The sequence below is a fragment of the Chinchilla lanigera genome, unplaced genomic scaffold (assembly GCF_000276665.1).
Source record: "Chinchilla lanigera isolate Chin_1 unplaced genomic scaffold, ChiLan1.0 scaffold00038, whole genome shotgun sequence".
Taxonomy (NCBI): domain Eukaryota; kingdom Metazoa; phylum Chordata; class Mammalia; order Rodentia; family Chinchillidae; genus Chinchilla; species Chinchilla lanigera.
This window is the reverse complement of record NW_004955439.1, coordinates 11,198,203-11,223,938: the sequence shown is the minus strand read 5'-3', so window position 1 is coordinate 11,223,938 and position 25,736 is coordinate 11,198,203. Positions and strand designations below refer to the sequence as shown.

Here is a 25,736-nt window from a genome sequence, read left to right as displayed (position 1 = left end):
GGTGCCCTCGGGCGCCGGACGCCGCCTGCGGTTGGGACGCTGCGCCCGGGTCCAGCTCCCGGGCGCTGGAGAGCTGGGGTCTCTGTGGCGGAGATGGGGGGTGTTGGGTCCTGCAGAGCTCCTTGCTTTCCGCCGAGCTCTGGGCGTTTCTGGGCTCCCGCTTTCGCTGCCTGAAGCAAGCGGGTCGCTGAGGGTCTCACTCCAGCAGCGCCGAGCCGCGTTTGGAAAACGCAGTCAGGGAGAAAAGTGCTCACTCCCGGGATCCGGGCAGCCCGGTATCGGCGGGAAGGGAATGGGGACCTCATGCTGCTTAACAAGAAGAGAGGTCCGGAGGTCTCGGAGCCCCATGCCCTTTGGTTCCTGAAATTCTACCTTGACATCCTAACCTGAACGCCTACCTTTTTCCAGCCGACCCCCCTGGCATGTCCACATTATTCGTTCTTGCGTTCCCAAAGCTGCACACGTTGGGCTTTGTTGAAACAGCTTTATTTTGGCTCCCCAAGCTCAGTTACACCCGTACGTGGGCGCAGAATGAGACCCGTGGACCCCCTCTAAGGGTGTTAGGCGGATGGTTTTCGGGGTGTCTGAGACGCGACAGCTCTCGGGGCCCAGCTCCCCTGTACAGGGCATCGTGGCTTCCCATAGTTTAGGAATTAAGACAGTGTATAGGTCTGACCTGAAACAGGTCTATACAACATTAAATAGGAGAAATATTTAAACGAAGCTGTTAGAAACCACACTAGAAAATGATCTAAGCCATATGATCTCCCATGAGAGTCTTTAACAACAGTGATTCTACTTCTTTTAGGAGAGTGGAGTTTGGAAAGGGTGGAAGCATGAAGATTAATAATTAAGTATAGGGCTTCGAAGTTAAAGCTGGATTTGTGTCCATACAACTGTTAATGTTTTTCCGAGACAATGAAAGCCAGATGAACTCACTGGGTTTACCATTGATTTTGGGCATTCTGTACATCACATGTTTTATGGCCTATTGTGAGCACATATTTTCTTTACACTCTCATTGCACAAGGAAACAGCATTCTCACCCCTGACTCCTGCTGAATGCTTATGATATAATGGAGCTTGACTGTAAACTAATGAGCTTGTGAAAGATATATTGTTTCTCTAGCCCAGCTCTTTCAAAAAGCCAGTTTAATTGCATAAATGAAAACTGGCAAAAATAGGAAGTGTTTTGGGATTTTTTTTATAGGAAGCTGGCAAAACTCTTTAAAGAAACAATATATTTGATTTAGGTGGAATTTCTGTTGGATGACTGGATGTGCTCAGTCCTGTTTCTGTGGAATCCAGTTAATTCTCCTTTATTTCCTTCTGGCCTTTATACTCCATTTTGGGTTTGGAGATTTTAGTTAATAGTAAAACCACTGTTGAAATTAACAATGCTTCATTAGACGTAGCTTGGGAAACTAGAAAGAGTTCTACTTAGTAGGTTAAATTGTACATTTAAAAAATTCTTCAGAATAACTGGGGGGAATATAGGTTTGAGTGTTTACCTTATTGAACGTATTGATTCATATATGTATATGACCTTGAATCTTTTCCTCGTACTTTTTCCCTCAGATTTTAGATCTTCAATTCATAGCAAACATCTAGGTGTTTGTGGTGAAGTAATACAGACGCTCCATATGCATTTAAAGGTGGCTGATATTTCTCTTCAAGTTGCTTTTTCAGTTACTGAAGACCAAAGGGGGAAAATCATTGAAAAGACTGATGGCAGTTTGCAGTTTCTAAGTTCTTGGTTCTCCTCACTAATGATGAAGAAGCGTGTGGGTTAGTAAGCAGCCAAAGATTCTCTGTTCCCATCTATTTCTCCACCGATAGGGCAGTAGTTTGGTTTTGGATTCTCTCTTCTGATTGCCTTTCTTTGCTGATGGCCTTGTATTTCAGCCTCTGGTTTGTGAATTGAGAAGGCTGTACTCTGGTTTATAGCTCTGAACCCCATGAACATGAAGATTAAGGAGTATCCTTTTATATTTTAAATTGGTAGTATTTTCAGACGCTTGTTGCATGAAATTGACACACAAGGCCAATCTGGAGACTTCACTCTTCACATTCACCAAAGGCCTGAGCTATCTGCTGAGTTGGGGTACAAGGCGAATACATACTTAAGTTTCAGAAGAACTTGTGCCAGACAGGTCAGCAGTTAAGTGACTTGACCTTTCAGAATAGAAAATAACTTTTTTAAGGAATACTATAATGAAAGATATTTAAACTTAGAAAAGAATGAGAAAGAAGAAATATATGGTCTTGGCTGTGGTTTTATCTAGAAGTGTAGATTGCTGATCAGTTTTGTTCAGAGAATAAGGCAGTAAACAACATTCACGGAGGGCTGTGTGTCGGGTGGTGTTTGTGGCACTTGGATGCACAGTTAGTTCATTTAGTGTCCACAAGAGGTGAATTTATTTATTTATTTTTGTTTTACAAAAGAGTAGACTAAGATTTGGAGAGGGGTAAGAGACTTTTCGAAGCTTATCTAGCTGAGGAGTGAGTGGGGATATGAACCCAGGCAGTGTAACTCTGAGCCCACTATGTATCAGACAGGCCTGGCTGTAACACTGCAGGGTCCCTCCTAAGAGAACAAAGGTAGGCCGATTCTTCAAACTGAGAAGAATTGAGAATTCTCAATTGTTCAAACTTAATGAAATAAGCTCATTGGCATTTATGTAATTCTGTTCAACTCACTTACCTTGATAGCTGTATCTTTAAGTGACCTTGAAGGTTAGGTTTGAGTTTTGAACTCTCCGCATTCTCTGAGTTGGAAGGCAGCTGGGTGAATCTGCCCCTGGGACAAGTGTTTTCCTTTTGGTTCCCAGCCCTGTACATTCCCACCTGTTGGAGGCTATTGTGTCCACTTGGCATGGCAAATCTTTGTACATATTTTCTGCACTCTTTGACCGTATTCCTCTGGCTCACGCTGATCTGGGAGTATAGTGTTCATGTCCTAGAAGCTTCTTGGTATCTGATGAGGGATGTGGAGCATGCTTATAACCAGGTGGAAGGACACTGGTTCCAGGTCAGTAGATCTACTTGGTCCCAGGAAATCTTCCGGAAGACAGGATGTGGTAGGAGTGGACCCAAGGCTGTGATCCCTCTTATCTACACTCAGGGTGATACTGTTGAATATTACTCACACAGCCTTTTAGATACATGGATAAATGGCTTGTTAAATTCTAAAATATATGTTCATAGTTCTTTTTCATTTCATATTCTTGTGGGAAAGCTTGTACAGATAGTTACATTTTCTAGGTAAGAATTTGGTTATAATGGAACCATAAGGTTAAATCTGTATCCATGTGTGAAGATTTCTGTTTTAAGACATTCTCGTATCTCTTCCAAACCCTGACAATTTCTTAAGAGAATTTTAAATCTGGCATAATGTCTGCTCTGACAAGTATTGTAAGATGATTTATTAGATAAGTCATACGAATTTTTTTTCAATCTTGCCCAGCATCAAGATAACATCTGTACTCTCAGTTTTGCAGTTTGGTTTTCTTTGCATTGCTAAGCTCCTATTATTGAAATGCTAGTAGCGACCTCACCAGAAATGGTTTCAGGTGTTCAGGGTAATTGCTGTGTTACCCTGACTGACCATTTGGGAGGTCTTCATTTTGCTTCATGTGTCAGTTTTTAAAAAGAGGTTTCTACGCCTCTCATTCTTTCCCAACTCCTCACCATTCCCGTCTTTTTTTTTTTGGTTTTTCTCTGGTGCCGGGAACTGAACTCACGACCTTGCGCTTGCCAGGCAGGCGCTTTTGCCGCTGAGCTAAATCCCCAGCTCCCCCGTCTTATAAACCAATGTTTTTTGAGTTTTTGATGGTGACACAGAAAGAAATACCCTTTAGATTGCTGCCTGATACTTATACAGATACATGCATGTATAGAGGAAGATTCACTTAATGTTACCATTTATGTCAAAGACAAAAATTATGAGTTATCTAAAATATGTCTTAATTAATGTTTAAATATAACATTCTGTTCTGTTGCATTTTCTGAAAGTGTTGCTGATGATCCTCTTAAACTGATTTCATGACATTCTTGGACACATTTTTGAATTGTGACCCACAATTTAGAAAATCCTTCTTCAGAAAGGGAAGAACCTAAACCTCAGTACTAGAATTGGCTGATACTTTCTGTTTGTTAGATTGATACTCTCCGTTTGTTAGACAAACTTCATGCAACACTAGTAACTACCTCTAGTACCACCATTTCATGGATGTGGAAGCTGAGGCACAGACCACTCGAGAAATTGCTCCTGAGCCTTCAGCTAGGATGTGGCAGAGAGGGCCGTGGCCCGGAAGTCAGGTGCAGGGACAAGGCTGGAATCCTTATGTACTCTGCTGATGTGCCTCTTCCCCAGGGTGCTGTTCTAACTTCCAAAATATTTAACAGGATTGTGCTTATGGTAAGGACTGAGTGTAAAACACTAAGCATACCAGTACCTGGAGTAAGGTGTGCAGTCAGTGTTATTGGGGCCATACCTAGCCATTAACTGTTGGTTATTCTATGTTATGTGGGGAAGGCAAAGTAGGGAGAAGAAAACAAGTATTCACATTTATTAGGTGCTAGACTTTGTAGTCAGAGGTGTTACTGTGTGTTTGAACTTGAACTTGGCCAAATAGTGGCTAAATTGTTTCTCCTTCTCTTACAGCCTTCCTCACCTTAAATGTTGCATTCTATTTAACAATATGAAGGCAGGAAACCTTTTAATTTTTATTGTGTGTGCTCTAGGAAAGCACAATTCTTCAACCTCTAGGGATTTGTTGAGATGACTGAAAAAGGATCAGTCTTCAGAAAGTGTTCTCAAAGTCACTGACACTTTCCTATCTAAATTAGTTTGTGTTTCTTTACCATAGATGTGGTTAGAGGAAAATCAGTCTGTTGTTTTGTTATTATAACCTGTATCTACTTTTGCATCATTACTGTTTCATTTCCGCAGTGTTGAAAAATATAGTTACACTGCTCCAAATAGGAGCTTAAAGGTGATAGTGGTAGCCAGCTGGGTTTTCAGTTTAGTTTGAGAGGATGCTTTTGAAAATCCAGTTCCCCTGGAGCTCCTTTGCCTTTGCTCTAAGGCGTTTCTGCCACACTAGTTATGCCTGGCATGCTCATCCCGGATGCCTGTTTGCTTCTGGAGTCTTCTGTCTTCCTACCAACGTGGTGATGCAGCCTTGCTTAGCCCTGAGTTCTTCTCCAAGAAGTCTTCACTTTCTATTTAGTGGGAGGAAGGAAGTCTGTTTTGTTTTCCACGTGGTCTGTGCTTTGCATGCGAGATTATATTTTGTAGTTTATTGGCTGCAGTCAACAAGCCGTGACCCTCTTTCTGTCCTTGTTTCCTGCCCTTGGCTACTTCAAACCTTCACCTGTTTTGTTGAGGCACTTTTCTGTTGTCTCCCCTCCTCCCAGCTGGTGTGCTTTTAGGTGGTGGCCACTCAGCCTCCTTCAGTGCAAGCCTGACCAGCTCCCCGCCAAGGCACTCCCTTCCATTGGTTATGTTCCTTCTTGGCTGTGTTTCCAACCTCCCGTTGTACTGAGCTCTCAGTTCCAGGTATGTGTGAGCTGGTCTTTGTCCTCTGCTAAAAGCAATGGCCACCATTGCTGTTCACTACCACAGAACATACTTCTCTTCCTCTATCATGCGCCCCTAGTGGCCATACCATCTTGCTCCTTCCCTTACTATTTTTCCAAAAGATGTTTCTCCACTCAAGACACCCACCTTTATTTATCAACCATGCTTTGATGTCAGCGCCCACTGGGGCTGACCTGAGGACCTGCTTCTCAATCTATGACTCGATCTCCTTTAGCACCAGGCAGCTCACAGTTGCCTTCTGAGGTTCCTGTCCCTTGGCTCTGAAGCTCGCCTGTCTCCGGGCTCTCTTGTCCTTGTGGTCTGGCTGCTTACCAGCATCCGTTTAGTTTGATTTGTTTTGTTTGCCTGTTTCATCAGTGCTGAGGGCTCCCTGGATCTGTCTTCAGGCTCCCGCACACCTGTTTCTCTGGTTCTTTCACTTTGAGAGCTCTTTCTGAGTGATGTGAAGACATTCCCATGGCTTCATTTGATGTCCACCTGCTGACAACTTGTAAATCTGTATTTTTAGCATTTTCTAGGTGCCAGACATATGCAGCATGCTTTGAAAAATAGATGACGCCACTAGATGCCCCGAGTCAACTGGTCTGAGGGTGAGGGTCTTCTCTGCAAACTTGCTCTTCCTCACTTCCCTCTGTGTGTGACAAGTGCTGCTGTCCACAGCTGCTTCAGCAGAGTATTATGTGACATTCTTATCTCTTGCCTCACACTGTGTGTTACACCCAGTAGTCACAAAGTCTTGTTGTTGCTTGTTCCTTAGAGCACTGAAGTCTGATTTCTGATTTCTTCTAGCCACTGCTGTAGTCTAGCCCCTTGTAATCTCATGGAGTGCAGGAATGGCCACCTGAGCCTAGTTTCCCTCAAACTGCTTGTATGACTGGTAGTTTCTATCATTGCCGCTGCAGTTACTGCCACTTCTGTGACAGATTCAGCTCTCAGGTGAAGGTCAAATGATTTTTCCATTCTATCTTGTACCAACAATCCTCCAGCAACTCTGTAGTGACTGCTGTTATTTTGTAGATGAAGAAACTGAGACCGGAGAAGTTGTTGCTTGTCCTTGTCCAAGGTTACACTGATTCGAAAGTCACTTAGCCAGGAGGTTACCATTGCTCTTGACAACTGCGTGTATTAACTCCTAACTGCACGCCTCACCTTCATGAACTCTTGTTGAATCCTTGTAGTACGTTCGGAGAGTAGTTGGTGAAGCCGGGGGCCAGAGGCCACACACCCTAGTTCTTGGGATAGGACCTCCTCCGCCCTCACCTCTCGCTTCTCCATGTCACAGTGCTCAGGAAGCCACCTCCACATGCAGCTGCCTGAATGTTTTCTACATTCCAAGTGGAATCTTTTGATCTCCCCAGGCTTTAGGAAAGAGTGTGCATACCGTAGCAGGCTGCCAGTGCCCTGGGGATCCCCTGCCCACATCGCTAGAGCAGTGATGGCGAATCTTCTAGAGACCAAGTGCAACCCCAAACCCACTTATTTATTGAAAAGTGCCAAGTGCAATTAAACCTAAACACTATGGTTTTAATTTAGAAGAAAACCACTGTTATCCGATGCTCTGCTGCTGGGATGGCTTGGCTTGCGTGCTGACAGAGAGGGCTCTACGGGCCTGCTGTGGCACACGTCCCATAGGTGTGCCACCGCTGCTCTGGAGTCTTCTGTTCCCCCTCAAGAGCCCCATCTGCTTCTTGAGTTCTCAGCTGAGACCACAATGGGAGTCAGCAGTATCCACTTGGCCAGAAATGTCTCTCTCACCACTCACCTCTTCCCTGTCTGCCTCTCACCTGGTTTCCATGCTGGCCCTGGGTGGCATCTCCTCCAGCAAGGCTGTGCTCTGTCTCCCCACAGGCTGGCTGACAAGCCTTCCTAGGTTCCCTTTTCTACACTCCTGTCTCCTGCCCTGTCTGCACCCTCTTGAGAGAAAATGTTGGACCTCTTTGCAGCCCCAGTGACTCACTGTCTTGGTTGCTGTTGGGTATTTCTGCTATGGACTCTTTCTGTCTTTCTGTTGTCCCCAAATTCATTGGTTGAGACTCTGATCTCCTAGGTGACAGTACCAGGAGGTAGGGTTTTGGGGAAGAGATTAATGTAGATCATGTCATGAAAGGAGACTGCCCCATGGTGGGCTTAGGGCCCTTATAAGGGGTAAAGGGATCAGAGCTCTTTCTTCATGATATGGGAGGACACAGCAAGAAGGTGACCATATACAACCCAGATCCTGGCACCCTGACCTTGGACTTGTAACCTGCAGTACTATGAGAAGTAAATGTGTGTTAAACATAGTCTGCAGTGTTCTATTATCTCTTATAGCAGTCTGAGCGGACCAAGAAAGTCCCTATCTGCCTGTCAAGTCAGTAAAACAGAAGCTAGTCCTTTAGGTCAGTGACAGTGTTTTAGGGCTTAGTGATCCCATTCCAGAAATATATACCATAAATTAACTGCATTAATATAATTGGGCCCTGCCTGCACTGAAACTCACTGTTTCATTGTCAACGTGCAGTTACAGTTCTTTCTGATGGTTGTGAATTACAACTAGCAGTTCTTTGAACTGAGAGCTAAAGGGAAGTTGTCATGAAATAAGGTACAGATGCATGGGTGATGAAAGTCTTCAAAAGAAGCAATCACAGGCTACTGCCATTCTTTTCTCTAATTTTAAATTTTCTGCTTGTACAAGAATATGGCTGTATTGCACAGGGATTGTTCATTTCTCTTGGAGTGGAAATGCTTGCTTGTGCTATGAAGTGATGAGTGTTTTTCCATCTTTAGATAAGATTGAGGGTGACAGGCTCACACAAGTCTTACTAGAACAAGGAGTGAATGCCCAGATTTCTGCCTCTGCTTGAAAGTTCCGGCCAATAAATTCTCTCCAGGTTTTTCTTAGTCAGCACTGGCATTTTGGGGATCTGTTCCATGGAGTAAAGCTTAGAAAAGGAGAGACCAGGGTGTGAATTAGTTTCTAAAGCATCATTTTATCATATGGGAAGAATGATCAATGTAGGGCTTTTCCTTTTTGAAAGACTCCTTAGGGCAATCTGTGTAAGGAGCTATGGGGGGCAGGTGTACTCCATTCATTCATTCATTCATTCACTCATATGTTCATTCAGCTGAGACTTACATAAGTCTGCATTCATTTAAACCATGTTAAGGAAAAAGTGGAAAAAGAAAAGGAATCCTTCCAGTGAGAGGAGAAGAAGGGAGGAATCTATATGGTTGAAAGCACTCCAAGTGCAGGGACTATGCTCACGCTTGTGTTAGTATATTTTTTGATACATTCATTTAGAGGGTATGGCTGTGTACTTCCTTTATTCAAAGCCTGTTTTCTGGAGAGGATGTGACAAATTCATTGACATTATAATGTAAATGACTAAAGCCAACTTCTCATTTTAACACACGTGTGAGGTTTAAAGTAAGAGAAAATAATGTCTTAACAGCTAAACTTCGGGAATGAATAAACCAGAGAAGATGTATTATCATGAGCTATGGGGGACCCTTGCTGGCATCTATGAAATGAAACTGTGCCAGCTGTTTCCCATGCAGTGCAGCAGGAAGGGTGCTGGCCTGTTGAACTCTGTGCTTGCCTAGATGCTGCTTACTGGCTGGGTGACTTTGGCAAGCCCTTTGCACCATAGGGCATTTTTGTCAGGATTTTTTAATCTAAAAAAAAAAATAGGGGAGATCTGGGGCTTTAGCTCAATCTTTAGAGCTGGTATGAAAAAGCTGGTTATATATTAGAGAAAGGTAGTTTTATTAAGAAGTAGGTGATACTGAAAGAAAGAAATAGAAGTATCTTTCCCTTTGGAGGTAAGCTCAAGACAGAAATTGGACTGGTTCACCAAAGAGCCATCTAACTGATGCACCTACCTCTGGCCAGGGTGGGAGTGAGGCCATCCTTCACTGGGCGTGAGGGCTTCTGGGACAGGACTCCAGTAGTATTCAAGGACAAGACTGGGAATCCTTTTTAAGAAAATCACCTTCCTCTTCTCTAAAACCTCCTTCAACTCTTGGAGTTCAAATTAAATTTGAAATGTGACAGTATAGATACTTAGACTCATCTTATCTTTTTTACTTTTTGCATTTAATTGGGTTAACCTTTATGAAGAACTGTAATATTTGATTTTAAAATTTTAGGCATATAACTTATAATATTGGCTGTTTGAGGGGGCTTTCTCTATTTTTATTATTTGTCCTTTATCTTGGAAGCTCCTAATGAATTAATGGTGGTATTTATTTTGACTTGAGAGAAGTTTGAGTTGAGATATAAAATGAGCATCAAAAAGAGAAAATCACGGCAGCTTTAAGGAATAAAATTTTAAAAGGTGAAATGTACAAATTAACCTGAATAAGAGCATGAATAAATCCATATTAAACAGGTTAATTTTCACTGGGGAATTTATTCCTGGAATATCACTTGATAGTTAGTTTTAGAGCTAACATGACAGGATAGAAAAAATTAAGGTTTTTTTCATGGAGAGTTTTGGTACGAAGTAGAGAGCAGAAAAGTTTGTAATATTTGTTTATTTTGTATAATGATAGAATCAGAAACCACCATCAGATAATCTCATTCAACCCTCACAAAAATTGTGTCAGGTTGTTCCATTTTAAAAGTGTGGAAATGGAGGTTCACGGGGGTTTGGGAACATGCTCAAATATAAATTGCCCAGGAGAGGAAGGAGAAAAAAGGGGAAGGCGTGGGCCCTGGAAACTGGGAACGTATTTCACCTTCATGGCCCAACATTTCATGTATGCCCCCATGTGTGACTCATCTACTGGGCCTGTCCTTTCTGTTTACTCTGTTTGATACATTTTTATTATACTTTACCTTACTTTTACCTTACCATTGATAAGATTCAGTTATTTCTTAGATGAACCATTTCAGGAGCTTCTTTAGAAAATCCAAATCCAATAGCTCCGAGTCATATATTGCAGAACCCTGCTGCTTATTTCTGTGATTGCCAGGTTTGCATGAGTCAGTAATGGATACTTGTGCACTTCGTCTATCCCCTTGGATGAAACTGGCTCCATGCTCTACTTCTTTTGAGGTTAAAAGTTAGAAGATCACTGTATTGTTTTGCTAGTGTTTGAGATTGAAACCAGGGTCACAAGCATATTAAACCTGTGTTCTACCACTAAGCTATAGCCCCAATCTCTGGAAGCTCACTTTAAGTAAGTCACTGGGCACACAATGTGTATTTTATCCATCATATAACACATATTTGCTATGACATGATAGAAGCATAAGTAGTCATTTTTCTAAATGCTATGTGAAAAACAGCTTAACAACTTGCTTTCCATATGGTAAAGGATGTTTTTGCTCAAGTTTTCAGTCGTGATGGCAGGTGATATGTGATGCTTTTCTCTTATATTTTATATGTTGCTAGTGCAGCTACATTCATTTCTTCTAATATTAATGGAATAAAATCTGTTTCAAGCCAAGGAGGTGAGGTGCTGAGTTTTCAGACTAGCAAGGATGGCTTCTTTGCCTAGTCCTTGTGAGTTAAATATGCTGCACAACAATTCTAATTAGTCAACTTGCTTTTCTCATGTTTCTAGTGGGGTGTGGCAGCTCTCTGACAAGTCAAAAGAAAATGAGTCATTGATTTAGTGCTAAAACATGATTATGCTTGCTATAGTGAAGACACCCTACAAATATTAACACTCAAAAAGAAAAAAACCCAACATGTACTGCCTCTGGTAGACAAGTGCCTTTTGTTGGGCTAAAATGTTCCATTTCTTCATCACACCCAGGAGGTTCAGCGTTTAGTAACTTTTGCCAGAGCAGTTTGCATGGATAGGTGTTTAGCTAATGAAAGCCCATCTGCATGTAGATAAGTAGGCCGTCACCAAATCTAGCCTGAGACTCTGAAAGTATTTAGTTTCTGGTCATGCCTCAAAGATCTGAAACGTCCTCGTGATAAACTTTGAGAGGGATGGGTGGTGGGCTGTATTTCATGTGATGCGCGAACCATCCAAAGCTGAGTTACCTCCTCTGTCTAAATAAGAACAAAACTAGGAACTAGTTTATGACTGATGTCTCACTATAAACTGTGAAGGAGGGCAAAGAATGATCTACAGATAACATATATAGAACATTTAATATAATGGGATTCACCATAACTAAGGCATCCACCCACATGGCTCTGGGCTCCAAAGGTGCCAGGCATTGCTCTGCACAGGTGCTGTGGGCTGGACTCGAACTACAATCTTCTGTAGGAATCCAGGCTTGTATCTTCTTCCATTTGACCCCACTTTACAGAATCACAGCTAGCAAATTCTTACATTTGGCTTTTTACTGATGGTGGGAAACAACTTGCCTCATTTTAGAGATCCTTCGTGACTGTCTCTGTTCTTCATGCCCCACTGGGCACATAGCCTTGTAAGATCAACCCTTTCATCTCCCTGGGGTGAGGAGTTAGGTCTCCTGGAAGGATGAAGTGGCCACTCTGCCTCCCATCCCTTGGTATTCCTAGGTCCATGCCGTCACCCTTGGGTGACTTTAATTTCCTCCGTTAAATGATCTAGGCTGCTCAAGGATGTTTTGAGGATTCATAACATTAAAAACCATCCCAAGAGAAACCATTAGCAAAATCTACTATCCTTTTGCCATAACTAATTCTGCCTTGACACATATATTCAAATTAAAGGTGTGTTCTTTGATTAAAAAAGAGGCCAGGGGATCTATGAGGCTTTTTGAATTGGGGGGGGTAGAGTTTCTGCCTTTTTCACAAATTTTGGTCACATACCAGGTTTTAAGAATATAGACTATCTAATGAATACTATCTAATCAATGAAAAATCTTCCTATTGGTTTGTTTCAAAAGAATTAGCTTCTTGCAGCATGAACTATATCACATTTGAATTAAGTGATAATAGATAACTTGCATTCTGAAAAAAAATATTTTCCCATAGAATATTCTTTTATGTGTGCCTTGAAAAGATACTGGAGCAATACATAATAAATAAATAGTGCTGTTTTATTGCCACTACAGATAATTTTTATTTTATCTGTTTTGTCCAATAAATGTGTGTTTTTTTTTTATAAGAGGAGAACCTTAAAGTTATTCTTCAGGAGGGATAGCATACATATCCAACTCTTCTCTGTAGTCTTGGAAAAGACAAAGGAGTGTTTTAAGTCTGTTTTCTGCTGCTATAACAGAATACCAGAGACTGGGTAGTTTACAAATGGTAGAAGTTTATTTCGTTCAAAGTTCTGGAGGCTGAGCATTTCAAGAGCTTGGTGTTGGTATCTGGCAGAGGTTCCCCTGTATCTTAGAAGTTCAGCCCCCTTCTCATATTTTTATTGGTCTCTTGAGTGTTCATTTCACAAAGAGAAAAGACAACTTCAGGTTTGGCTTGTCTTTCTGTATATCCTGGCCTGCTTCTTATACATCCTGGGTATAAGGCTTTTGTCAGAAATAAGTGTTGTACATGTTCCCTTTGACTTTGTGAGTTTCCTTTTCACTCCTTCAGTGGAACCTTTGGGTGAATGGAAGCTCTTTTTTTTATTTTAAAAATTAAAAAAACTAAAAAAAAAAATGAAGACAAAATCAAAACCACACAAAAACAACAAAAATGATACATGACCTCAAAACAAAATGATAGGAATTAACAGTGGTTCCTACAATACCTACTGTTATCTTCAATGAAGCTACTCAGTCCACCAGATGTAAAAATGTAGGATTGATCAAACAATCAAAGACAGTCACAAGTAATAAAAAAAAATTGGAAATGATGCAGAGCTTTACCATACAAGATAGTAGGAGTTCAACAATGGTTCTTATACTGCATATTGTTGTTTTCAGATCATTCTGATTACCAGATTCAAGCATGCAAAATTGGTCAGAAGTTCTTAATATTGTCCAGTTTATCAATTTTTTTCCTGTATAATTGGTTCATTCATTTTATATCCTGTTTAAGAAATCCTTGTCTGCTCCAAGGTCATGAAAATTTTCTCCTGTGTTGTCTTGTCTAAGCCTCATTGTTTTACCATACCTTCTATATTTAGATGTATACCCATAAGAAATATTCTTGTATGGTGTAATATATGAATTGAAGTTCATTTTTCCCTATTGGTCATCCAGTTGAAGCAGCACTATGCATTGAAAAAGGTCATCTGCTGCCATTGCGTTTAGTCACACATCAGGGGATATTGTGGTGCATATGATGTTATTAAACATAAAGTGGGGGGACTGAATATTTGTGTCCCCACATTCATATGCTGCAAGTCTTACTCCCAGTGTGATGGTATTTGAAGGTAGGACCTTTGGAATGATGAGATCATAAAGGTGGAACATTCATGAATGGGGTTAGTGTCTTTAGAAGCCATAAAAGAGGTCTGTCCCTCTTTGCTTTCTATCATGTGAAGATACAAGAAGAAGGTACCATCTAAGAACCAGGAAGTGGGCCCTCAGCAGACATGGGACCTGCTAACTCCTTAACCTTAGATTTGCCAGCCTCCAGAATCATGAGAAATAAGTTTCTGCTGTTTAATAATGTTTTTGTCCTATATGTGACGTTCTGTTCCAGCAATCTGAATCGCCTAAAACAGATGATCTTACACGGGTATGTTCGGATAGGTACTAGTGAATGGATTTTAATATTGGGTAGGGCCTCTTGCTCTTGTTCACTAAGCTTTCTCTCTATGGCACAATGGTCCACATACTGTAAAGGCTACATAAATGTCTGAAATTATTGTTAAGATATAAATCCTTTGTCAGAAAGACTAAGTTAAAAGAAAATACATTCAAATTTCATTTTAGAGAAGAGTTTATATGACTAGTTAATTATGTTTCTCTGAGAGGCCCAAATATAATTTGGACCAGTCTTGTTGGCCAAAGCCCTAAGAAGGTCAGTTGACCTCAGAATTTCCAGTTAGTAGTGCTGTGTCTAAATCAAGTATCCATCCAACCATCTGATAGGTATTTATTATGGGCCTACTATGAACCAGACATAAAGTTTAATTGAAACAATGAGATTTCTTCCAGATTTTCCATTTTTAATTTTAGAACATTTGCTGTTTCTTTCTTTACAAGTTAAAACACTTGCTTGACACAGGGAGAGTAATTTGGGGGATTTTATTTCTGAGATAGCTTTGTCTATTATAGTTATTTAAATTACTTTTGTGTGACAACCTGGGTAAACAGGCAGCAGGCTAAGAATTGGATTTTTATTTTGCGATCATCATTTAAAAATAAACAAAGAAAGGAGTTCTTTTTAAAGCACAATGTTTCCTACAGTGACTTTAGTAAGGAATTAATAGTCTTCTCATTTTCAAACTTTAGTGCCACAGACAACTGCAGTTTTTGGTGGTTAGTGTGTACTCAGGAAGTGTCAGGCATTATTACATCAGTTGCACTTCAAGTGGGCCATGGGTTGAATGCTGCTGTTGCTCTTAGTAAGTGTTCATTAGAGGCTGTTCCTGAGTCCGCCATCTTGCTAAGTTACATCAGGTCCTGGGTTCATGTTCCAGGGCTTCTCTGCTTCATCCTCTTTCCAGATATATGAAAGAGGGAGGGGAGGGGTAGATGCCCTTACTGGGGCTCTTCGAAGGTTGCTGCATCCCACAGCACTTCCTGTTCACCTCTACCTGTTGCAACTTGCCAGCTGCAGCTGCTCCAAAGCCTTTTGTGGACACTAGGAGAGGCAGCCATGGAGCTGGGTCATCCCCAGGGAAAGGAAGTAGATTCCTAAGGAAACACAGCCTCTGGTGCCATTGATTATGACTTACATGACAGGACATTGATTCTCTTTCTTTAGTTAATGTAATTTCCACTTTCTTTATTGTTTAGTTTGTTTCCATGGAATATTAGTTAGTGAAAGCTCGCCTATCCAGAAACCACTAATTTTGTAACATTGATCATTTTAGAACACAGTAGAGAACATAAAAGTCAGCAGGAGTAACTTTGAGAACCCAGAGAGATTTTAGAGTTGTCATATTCTTTATTTATTGTCCAGAGCCTTAGGCAGGCATTGAGGGCATGTTTACTACTATTTTAGACACAATTCGAACAAGTTTGTTTTTCTGGCTTCTTAGTTCACTGTGACTTGGAAGCAGTAAACTAGACTGCTGGATGTAAGCACTGAGAAAACATCTAGACATGACAGCTGACAGCAAGAGAAGAGACAGGATCTATAAAAAGCTCAGAAGACTGGAGCCATTTTATATAAGGCAAAAAGAGCTCCATGTATGGCAGTAGCTGGAGGGTGTCGCCGCAGTGCTGTGCAGTGGGACATCTGATCACAGATGACCTAGTCACTAAGGAAATGCTGGATTATGTTGGAATCTTCTGCTGCAGGAAGTAGGCACATGAGTAATTCATTTACAGAGTCTCAGGCAAAGAGTTTAAATATTCGTTATCTGAAATAATTTGCTTATACTTATATGGATCCATTGTTTCCCTCAGGATTACTCAGTAAAGAAAATAATTCCCCTTGCTCTTTGCCTCCCTTCTTGTTTGTCCCCTCTTCCTTCGTCCTCCTTGTGCTCCCTTCCCTCCCCTTCTCCAACAACTCCCCTCCCACTCCTCCTCCCTTCCTCTCTCTACTCATTTTTCCCCCGCAAGTTCCCTTCCCCAGCCCAATACAGTTTCCCATTTTCCCTTATCTTTGAAGTTTACTTATATCTACTGAGTTCCTGGTAAACATTTAGCAGCCTGTTCTCAGGAAGAAAAAGCCCTGGCTTTAGAGCGTGTGTTGGTTTCCGTGGTGTGAGCACCGCCCTCTCCCCAAGGTTGGTTTTAGGTCACCATGAGGAGCTGCTGCTTGTGGACCAGTGAGCAGTGTTTCCTCCACACAGATGCAGGGGACTCAGCAGCACAGATGATTGTAAAGTGTAATGAACTAATTAGAATGCGATGAGTTTTGAATATTTAACAACTTTGTTTTGAATATAATTAATTTACTTGTATATTTACATAATTTAACTTTTAAAATTTTAATAGTATACTTTATTCAACTCAGTATATCCAAAATATTATCTTTTAAACATGCAATCAATGTAAAATTATTAATAATGTTTAATACTGTTTTAAAAATATAACCTTTCACTATAGTTAGGAGTGACTTTATTCCAAATCTGTACTAATATAATGAAAATAGAGTTCATTGTATGAATTTTAAAACAATAATGTATTTATTTAATGGTATCTGATTCTGTTGACATGGGAACTTTCATCCTTTCCCTGGCTTCCTTATAGAAGAGGGGATGAAAACAATTAAAAACAACAAAAAGAGATTCTACCACGGCATCTTTGAAGTGTTGAAACAATGTCCATTTCTGACTGTCTTGGATTTCTCTGTATATGGCAGGATGAACTATATTTTGTTCTTATAACTGTGCTTAATAAGTTGTTTTTGGTAATATACAGCTAAACCCAATCTCTAAAAGAGAAGGTGTCTCGTGACCAGAGGCTTGCACAGAATGAAGACGTAGAACAAGTGAGTAGGAGTGGAGAAAATTCTAGGTACACGAAACTGAAAGTGGTAGATGAGACCTGAGTGTGGGAAGAGATTGAAAGTAGAATGTACCCAACTGTCTCACAGCTTAGTGACAAAAGATTTTTGTTTACAAGTCTGCAGTTTGGGTGGAATTTAGTGGAGGGTGATTCATCTCTGCCTTCCTAGGAATTAGTTGGGTGGCAGCTGAGGGCTGGAGCCTTGTCAGGATGCCTCCTTCACTCATTCAGAGAACCTCTGGGACTGTGGGCCATGGTGCCTCTTCCTCAGCATATGGGCTTCCTCTCTGCTGCTCCAGTGTCCTGGCAGTATGGTGACTGGGTTCTAAGAGAACACTTCAAGAACACTAGGAAGAAGTTGTATAGTTTGTAGTGACTCCGCCTTGGAGGCTGCATAGTGTCCCCTGTGTGCTAGTCCCACTTTTATTCCGGTGGGAGAGAAGTCCAGTCAACCCCTTGTTAGAAAGGGAAGTGGAATGGAAAATAGTATCGGAGTCAGATTTGGAAAATGTAATCAGCCATAGGAGAAGGAATAAGGAAATATGGATGATGAGAACTGAATTCAACAAAAATTCATTACATTTCTGTTGTGTACTAGATATCATTATCTATGTATCTGTGATACAAAACTAAACAAAAGAGACAAAAATCACTTTCTTTCCTTATGAGTTTTATATTCTAATAAAGTGATTGATAGGAGATGAAGTTATGAGGGCAGAACCTTGGACCAGGTCATGGTAAGGAATGCTTTTTTCATGGAAAGGAATTCAAAGTGTGTTTCCAAGTATACTAGTTTTATGCAGAGAAGTACTATGATATTATTTGTTATTGCTATAAAGGTTCACTTTTATTGAGTGTAGTTTGTCAAAGTACATTTAAAACTATTAACTTATTTCATTAATTTATTTGAATTATTTAAAAAAATTTTAGAAAGGTTTTGATGCACAGCAAAACTGAGGTAAGGAACCGTTTTCATCAACTCCCTGCTTTCACACGTGTCTCTGCATGTCTTACTAACATCCCCTGTCTGTGAAGTGCATTTGGTACAGTTGGTGAACTTACACTGACACATCACTGTCATTCAAAGTGCACCATTTCCATTGGGGTTTTCTTTTGGTTTTATTGACCCAGCATATCCTAGGGGTTTGCATATCCACCATCATAATACTCTACAGAACAGTTTCACTTCCCTAAAAATCCTTTGATTACGGTATTTAACAGCTGGCTTGTAAAGTTTCTAAAAATTAAATAAAACGAAAAGATGCAGTAAAAAAAAAAGGCAATTGAAATGGATAGACACTTTTCAAAAGAGGAAGTGCAGTGGCCAATAAGTACATGAAAAGATGGCAATTAGGGAAATGCAATCAGAGCAACACTGAGATTCCATCTTATCCCAGCAAGAATGGCTAACATCAAGGACTCAAAAAACAGCAAATGTTGGTGAGGTTGTAGGGGAGAAGGAACCCTTCTATATTGTTGGTAGGAATGTAAACTAGTATAACCGCCTTGGAAATTCCCCAAAAACTGAAGATAGAAATTCCATTTCACCTAGCTATACCTCTCCTGGATATCGTCCTAAAAGAATTAAATTGTCATATTACAGCAACACATGCGTGCTCATGTTTACAGTGCTGCAATTTACAATAACTAAATTATGGAAACAGTCTAGATGCTCATTAACAGATAAATGGGTAAAGAAAATGTTGTGGATATGTATATAGTGGAGTATTACTCAGCCATAAAGAAGGATAAATTTGGATCATTTGTAGGAAAATGGGTGGATCTTGAGACTATAATATTAAGTGAAATAAATCAGACAGACAAACTTAAACATCACATGGTTTCTTCTAGATGAAAAACCCCAAATATAAAAATAATTTAAAGAGCAAAATAAATGAGAGGTGGTAGGAAATAGGGGGATAGACCTTTTGGAGTTGAAGAATGGAAGGATCTGGGGAAGAGAGAAGGCAGGGTGAGGGGCAACTGGATCAAAAATGATCAAGATACGGTATATAAATGTTCTAATTACCCAAGATGTATGTAATTATTATGTGCCATAAATGGATACTCACAAAAATATTTTTAAAAATTTAACAGTTGTCTCTCAAGAGCTCGTACAAGCCTGCTCCTGCACACCATTACACATACCTAATATCTCATAGTTGAGGAATGATTTGCAATTTTATCGAGCCTCACCACTCAACTCCAACAAGAGAATCCCAGGAGCTCACAGTTAAAAAGAGACCTAGAGACGGTCTCTTCTGACTTCTCCACCTGACACATCCCATCTGCAGTCCGGTAAAAGGATCTTCTGGGGCCACTGCTGCTCAAATTTCTCATGTTCCAACACAGAACTGTGATTGACGTACACATTTGAAAACTAGGGGACCTTCTTTGGGCTGCAAACCAGGACTAGAATTTAATCTCTTTCCCTTGTTCCTCTCTAATTTCATTCCGTGAAAACGTGATTCCTGATTTCATAACTTAGCACCAGACATATTTTATTTATGTAGAGATTAATTTAAAGACCACAAAACCATATCATTAAGTAAAATCAACAAGTGCTTTTTTGTGCATATCATGTGGTCAGTGTTCAAGGTTCTGTCTCTCTCCTTCTCCCTGTCTCCTGAAGAATTTATTTAACTTACTCATCAGCCACCAAAATAAATTCATTATATAGGTTATAGATAACCTACACATATATTCACTGCATGGTGTGTGTATATATTTGTATAGCACACACACACACACACACACACACACACACACATATATATATATATATATATATATATATATATATATATATATGAAACAAACCCCACATAGGTATAGTATATGGTGCTTTGACATTCAGAGCTAATGGTTAAAGTTACCATACATAGGAAATATTTGATTCCATCAGACCGGTGAGACTAGACAGCTTTCTAAAAGACCTCTCTAACCCCTGGTGCTGATTCTTGCATGATATGTGGAGAAGCTCTTTGGTAGCTTGTGCTTGTGTGTGTGAATCCCCTAGCCCCTGCAGTGTCTGATGTCCGAGGCCCCACAGTATGCTGGGAACAGCATCAAACCAGGGAGGATGGAGTCTAGATCACAGCTCTGCCACTTACTATTTGTGTGGTTATTCTTCATTTGGATTCTTGAGGGCCAGCGTTACGGATATTTTTTATACCTTTGACACCTTAGTTTATTTACTATTTGTGTGGTTATTCTTCATTTAAGGGCCAGCGTTACAGATATTTTTTATACCTTTGACACCTTAGTTTATTATAGGACTCAGTATATTGAAATGAAGAGTTAATGATTACAGTTTTTTATGTTCTGATCGATTGTGCATGCTTGTGTCTGGTGATCAGAGCAACTGATTTGAAGGTAAAAATATGCAATAGAATTACAATGGTGAACTCCTACCATCTTGTCTAGTGAAACTCCATAAATCTCTACTGTTTTATTGAAGAATTACTTTCTTGTTCCCTATAATGGTTTGAGCAATCTTTCATTCTTACATCTGGTAATCTGAGCAATGTAGTTGAGGATTGCGATATGTAATGTAACAATGACTGCTGATTCATATTATTTTGTCTTGAGACTCTGTATCACTTTGAGTGTTCTTGCTTTGATTTGTTTATGTTTGTGATACTGGTATGCTGCTACTGATCTATTCCTTTGTTTGTTTGTTTCTCATTTATTACTCTCTTTAAAAAAAAAAAAATAGAAGCTTCTTTCCCTGAAGATAAGGTTGTTTGGAGGTGCTATTTGCCACCTCTCCTGGTGGGCAGTTGTGCAGTAGGAAGCAGAGTGTGGGGCCAGGGGGTGCTGTGATGGGTAGGACAGGGAGATGGCTTGTGGTAAAGAATGTGAGTCTGGCAACCTGAGCCAGCAGTCATCCAGTGCCTGTCCCTAAGAGGCCAGATTCATCAGAATCAGTCACTTGGCTGGGTACGGTTACAGGGCAGTGCTTGTGGTCAAGGTCTGACCGTTCCATCTGCCATATTGCCTTGTAAGTCAATCAACTCATCACCTCAGCTCCAAGATGGGGCTTGCTTTGGCTTCTGCTCTCTTCCATGATGGGATGAATCACCCAGAAAAGCCCTCCAGGGTTTTATCTTTGGCTTTTGATACAATTTTAGATTTACAGAAAATTTCCTCAAATGGTGCACTTTTCCCATGCACCCTCCACTCGGCTCCATTTCATGTTAACATTTTGTGTAACCTTCTACATTTAAAAACTAAGAAATCAGCAGTGATCCTGTAGAGCTGAGCTGTGCTCTTCATTCACCTTTCCTCAGCTTTCCCACCAATGTCCTTTTTCTCTTCCAGGACCCCACTGACTGCTGGAGTTTGTTTTTAACCCATCTCATTTTCTGTCCACTCTTTGAGTCTCCTAAGCCAGCTCCATTCCCCACCCTTCTTTTCCACGCCTCTGAAGAGGGCCCATGATCAGCCTTTCATGCTCACAAGTAGACTCTGACGTGTTTTCTGGACTCACATTTCCAGGTTCTCCCACTTTCTGGAGCTACCCAGAGTCGCCAGGTGAATCACCACCGAATGACTCTTCTCCCACAGCTCAGATCTCTCTGAATGAAACCGGAGCGCCCTATATGCCCTCCTCTCACCTTCCAAACTTGTCTCATGTCACTTTCCAACTGCAACCTTCTTCCGTGGGCAGATGAGTCCACAGAACACTGCTCAGGTCTGCATGATGCTTCGTTCCTACTGTGTGCTCATCATATGCACCATCTTATTCAGTCTCCAGGGACAACAGCTAAATAATGCATGAGGCCCAGGGAGGTTTAAGTAACCAGCTCATGGTCACCTGCTAGTAGGTGACAGGCCAACACTGAGGTACTTATGACTGCATTCCTCATGTTGTTATACACCCCAATCTCTCACCTCAAATTCAAAGCAGCCCCATGATTTCCTCTCAGACCATTCCCAGTGTCCTTCCTCACACCTTTCTTAGAATCCTTTCCAGCCTCCAAAGCCTGACGCACATGCCATATCCAAGATGCCTTTAATTTTAGGTTAAAATAAATTTGCTTATTCAGCACTTCTTCACTGCCTAGTTTTATTCAGTTATAACTGAATTATCAAAATTACATATATCTGGGGTATACAAGGTGATGTTTGATGTATCTCTAGGTTGTGAAATAATTAGATCAAGGTAACTAAGTTATCCATTATCTTACATACCTACAATTTTTTTTGTGTGGTGAAAACATTATCTTACCTAGTATTTCTAGTGACTATAAATCAAATAGAAGGAAATATGATAATATCATTCAGCAGGTGTTTGCTGTGATGGTGAAGTTTAATTGTGTCAACTTGATTGGCTTTGGAACTTTCTAAAGGCTTAGTAAAGCACATTTTTGGGATATCTGGGTGAATTGTGGAGGTGTGACCTGGGTACTATATATAGTCTCTAGGCCCTTCCTCTGGAGCTGTTCGCCTGCTCTGCCTCCTGGCTGCCATGAACTAAGCATCTTTGTTCTGCCATGTCCATCTGCCATGATGTTCCTGCCTTGGAGCCACCCATCCATGGACTAAATCTCCTGAAACTGAGGCAAATTAAACCTCTCTCCTCTAATTTGTGGCTGATAGGTATTGTACCTCAGTGATGGGAAAGCTAGCCAATACACTTGCTATACACTGCCTATGCTGTGATTTCGTGCATGTGTGCATCTTATTATCTTAATTTGACTAGAAGTCCCCAGAAAATAAAAACTTTGTTTAATATCGCCTGGCCTCCCAAATTTCAGTGTTCAATAAGTATTTTTTAAATAAAAGTATGATTTCCAGGAAGGTCATTTGAAGATAAGTAGTGATTAGAATTTTTTTTTTTTGTCTCATTCTATTTGAGACGTAGTACCAATGGCTGAAGCACTATTTAAGGTGCTAGAATGACAGTATTGATCACATAAACAAATCTAAAGCAGCAATGATAATAGTAGCTCACATAGTGTTTGCTATATGCTGAGCTTATTCTATAAGGTCTTGCCCACATTTATTCACTGCACCCACCTGCGAGGTGGGTGCTTCAGAAGTCCCCATTCCTCAGTTTCATGTTTCACAGTTTCAGCTACGTGGATCAACTGTCATCCAGAAATATTAGATGGAAAATTCCAGGATATCTTATAAGTTTTATATTGTTCCCCATTCTCAGTAGTGTGATGAAATCCATCATTGTCCTGGGGGTGGGGAATCATTCCCTGGTGCGGTGTATCCACAGAGGATTAGCTACCTGCCCGTTAGTCACTTTGCCATTTCATTAGTCACTTAGTAGCTATCATGGTTTCCAGACTGATTATCACAGTATTACAGTATTTATTTTCAAGTAACCCTTATTTGTATTTAATAATGGCCCTGAAGCAGAAGAGTATTGATGCAGAAGTGGCACCAGGGCATGAAATCTGGAAGGACAGATTAAGTGTGATACTGTGTGTCTATTATGGTTTGGATCTAAAACATCCCCTAAAAGTGTTTGGGAGGTGATTGGATCATGTGGGTGCTGTGTTCAAAAGTCATTCCTCCATTGATAAGTTCAGTAGCTCACTGTGCTGTTAGGAGCTGGGGCCTGGTTGGAGGTGGGTCACTGGGGGGGTAACCTATGTTCTTGGCCCAGCTCCCTTCTTTCTCTGTTTCCTGGCTGCTATGAGATGAGCGGATTTCCTCCACCACACCCTTCTACCATGCGTTTCCGACTTGGAGCCTGCCATCTTTAGCCTGAGCCCACTGGAAACTGAGTCAAACAAACTTCTCCTTCTTTAAGTTGTGGATGTTGTGTTGTGCCTCAGTGACAGGAGAGTGACTGAGACAGTGGAAAAGCTGCAGGACACATGGGAAAAAACATAGCTGTATAGGGTTTAGTACCATCTGCAGTGTCAGGCATCTTCTAAGGATGTGGAAATGTACCCCCATGGATAATAGTGTCTCCTGTATTACTAATCCCATTTTAAGGATGGGAATCAGGCAGAAAGAGGTTCAACAACTTAAGAGTGGCCACAGATGGTGGTGGTGAAGCTAGAAGGGTTTGCATCTTCTGGATCTGCTTGATAGGGTCTCTGCCAACAGTGGTCACAGATGAACCCAGAGTGTGTGCCTCTTTTGGTTTTTTTTTTTTTTTTGGTAATGTCACAATGGTCATTTACTAAGGCTAGAGAACTTTGATGCATTGAATACAATTTCTGAAAGTGAGTCTGTTAATATTGTGAGTCTTTAGTAATTTCCTTTGCAAAATATTGCTTTGACAATAAAAAAAGCACTAATAAAACATAGATCCTGAGTAGGGATGGAGCTGATATTCCTTTTTGAGTGCGGGAAAGTCCCTTTGACATTTCCTCAGTGGTGGTTTGATCAGCCCGTCTGTGGAAGGGCGGTACTTACCAGGCCTCTTGCCTGGTGTATTTTCCCTGGTCAAGTGCATAATCAGCTTACAGCATCTAACTGTTTTATTGGGTAACCTGACACACAGCTTTTGACTGGGCTAGGATTAGCACTAGTGTTTTTTCTCAGCAGAATCAGTTACAATAAAACCCGATGCCATACCCTGGTCTATTTTGGAAAATGCAGTTTGAACTGGAGGCAGTTTACCTGTGGTATTTCAAAGTGCTGTTTGGCCAGACAGTCTTAATTTGTTACAGTGGACCCAGAACTTTCAGAAATTGTCTGTTACCAAGATATCTATACTTGTCGCACCAAAGTCACAAATTACGAAAGAAGAATTTAGAAGTCCCCAGGACGTTTTTTGAACTCTGACTTGGCATGGATATATATATATATATATATATATATATATACTTTGTTGTGGGGTTATCCCTTGATTGATTACCTGCATTTAGTGGGGCTGCGATCTTATGCTTGGGGTGGCAGGAGGGACCCTGTGGGGTGTGGACAGAGCCCATGCAACATTGCCACCCAGCTTGCCAGGTTTGGGCTGCCACCCCCCTTTACACAGGAGGTGCCCATGGCCTTGTAACTGCTTCTGAAAGTGAAGCTGGAAGCAGGATGTGTGGTGCAGTGCGTGCCTGACTTCCTTGGCAGCTGCTCTTGTCTTGTTTTGCGTTCAAAGCAGCAGTGTCTTTCAGATTAAACCAAATTCTCTTCTTGAATGACGGTTTTAGTACCAAAGAAATGACAGAGAAATACCATTTTGTTTCTGTTATTTAAAATGAGTAAGTTTAGGGTCCAAGAAATGCAAGACCTTCTTTTTTTTACTTTTTATTTAAATAAGTAGAATTTTTTCATATGAAAAGAGCATTTAAAGGGATTTTTTTTTTTCTTTGTCTAATTCACGACCTGCATCTTTCTAGGGCTAATTTTTATAGAGAAGCTGGTTGGTGTCACTGGGACCAGCAGAGTTTTGTCATTGACTTCAAGTTATCCACATTCCAGCAAATCCCTGTCCATCACTGCAGTGAGATTTCTTTTAAATCATCCTCAAGAATGAGGCCTCTGTACGGGCTATACCCTGTCCTTGCCTTGGGTTCCTGGGTTTGGTAGAGTACTACAGGGAGGGGCTTGAATCAGAATCTTGTCTTGTGGAGACCTGGGGCCAGGAGGTGGTTTTTATACAGACACGGTCATGCAGAGAGGTGGGAAAGAGATCACTAGGACCAGCCAATTATGTACGGCCGGTCCTACTGTCAAGTGACCTAATTGATCTGGCCCTACCTGCGTGTG

General features: G+C 40.9%; 1 protein-coding gene across 8 annotated transcripts in view; it reads left to right on the top strand.

Annotated features, from left to right (window-relative positions):
• Ppp1r14c (protein phosphatase 1, regulatory (inhibitor) subunit 14C) overlaps positions 1-25,736 on the top strand; it is a 96,141-nt gene that overhangs the window by 14,722 nt on the left and 55,683 nt on the right. The window contains exons 1-2 of one of the 8 annotated variants that reach the window (XR_261978.2): positions 13,945-14,163; positions 16,968-17,037. The exons of 5 other annotated variants lie outside the window; for them this stretch is intronic. The gene's annotated coding sequence lies outside the window, so the exon portion shown is untranslated. Of the gene's footprint in view, positions 1-1,769; positions 1,789-13,944; positions 14,164-16,967; positions 17,038-25,736 lie in introns of those variants that run through there. 2 more of the 8 variants (XR_001235192.1, XR_261979.2) reach the window with 2 other exon arrangements.